The sequence below is a fragment of the Pseudomyrmex gracilis genome, unplaced genomic scaffold (genome assembly GCF_002006095.1).
Source record: "Pseudomyrmex gracilis isolate BER0280 unplaced genomic scaffold, ASM200609v1 scaffold_1053, whole genome shotgun sequence".
NCBI classification, from domain to species: Eukaryota; Metazoa; Arthropoda; class Insecta; order Hymenoptera; family Formicidae; genus Pseudomyrmex; species Pseudomyrmex gracilis.
The window spans coordinates 8377-10078 of NW_018021637.1; the positions used below are offsets into that span (position 1 = coordinate 8377).

Sequence of the window (1702 nt, forward strand, 5' to 3'; positions counted from 1 at the left end):
TAAATTTAAATTTAAAGTTTTTTACAAATATGGATCATAAACTTATTTTAATGTGGATAAATGTTATTAACAAGGAACTAAATAAGAGAAAAATTATTAATATCATCATATTTGAATTTTTAATACTAATGTAAGTTGTGAATTAGTTGAAGAGAAAAAAACAAACTGGTGGCATTTTTGATACCTTTAGTATTATTAATGCAAATATTACTTTAAAGTTTGTGATACTGCAGTAAAAAATTTGAGTATGATTGTAGGTTTATTCAAAATTTAATTAATTATAGGTAAAATGGTAGAGTAAGTAAAACAGTATATAAATCAAANTTAATGTTTTACTTAAATAAGTATAATAATTTATCTTGTTTTATTACTGAAGGAATCTGTAATTAAAATTTTTATTTTTTTAATGTTGAGTATAGAAACAGGAAAAACACTTATTGTTATATTTAAGAATATACAAAATATATTGTTATTATTAAGAACATAAAGATTGGTCTTGTAATCTCTGTAAGATAAAAAATATTAAATAGATGCAATTTCTGAAAAGTTAGTAAAAGTGCAATTGCCTGCCAGGTTATAAATTTGCTTCAAAAAGTTAATCATAAATGGAAAGAGGTGATTCCACGTTTTAAAAATAAAGATAATATTAATATTGAATGTTTCGAATTTAAAATTACTGGTGTAATAATTATGGCAAACAATATAATTAAAAATGCTAGAACGTGTATTACAAAATAAGTAGAAGTAATTTTTTTTTTTTAATTAGTATGAGTATGTAATTGATGAATATGAAAGTTAATTTCTATAATAAATCAAATTTGAAATATGCTGGATAATATTCTTGTTAGTAGGAATGTAAAAATTAATACTGATGTTAGAAAGATAATGATATTAGAAAAGAAGATAATGATATTAGAAAATAAGTTGATTTATAATTTAAAAACTTATTAAACATTAATATTTTGTAAGGTTTTCTGAATTATAAGTTTTTGAAATTTGATATTTTTTTACAAACTTTTGACTAAATATCGAACAAATCATTTCGAGGTTTTATATCAAATCTTGATATTTTGATATTTTTCTAAGTGAGACATGTACGTATCGCGGATAGAAGTTTTTTAACCTAGAAAACAATTCAAAAGCAGTATTGATTTTAATTTTTTTATATTGCAGAACAATCAACACAAAGTGCAACAAAATATACTGTGAAATTTTCACACAGAGACGGAGAAATCACAGAAGACTCTCAAAGTGGCAAAGATGAAAAACTAGGCGCCCGCGGGAATAATGATCACCGCCGTTCTACTGCTTCGTGAAGCAAAAGAATGTGACTTGGAAATTCTGTTCTTATCTTCAAAGCAGAAGATCTTGGACCCTCACAAACTTGCTACTTATCAACATTAGAATCGCAAAGCGTTCAAAGACGTCATACGCAATAATCGTATGATTATTTCTAACTGGATACATTACGCACAATGAGAAAACAGTCAGAAACAGATTCAACGGGCCAAATCTATTTACGAGCTAGCGCTGGCGGTAGATTATCGGAATATATTGTCACATCCGTGGACTTAGATGTTTAAGTACTTATTGTATCGAGTTTTCTTTTCTTTTTCTTTTTCAGTTTTACTTTGTTACAGTAGTCGGTAAGTTACCAGCCTTGAACATATACCATGGTCGGTAATATACCATGGTCGGTAAT

The 1702-nt window shown here is 26.3% G+C and overlaps 1 pseudogene; it reads left to right on the plus strand.

Moving 5' to 3' along the window:
* Nucleotides 1-1222: 1222 nt before the first annotated feature.
* Nucleotides 1223-1702, plus strand: part of LOC109861809 — a 10993-nt pseudogene continuing 10513 nt past the window's right edge.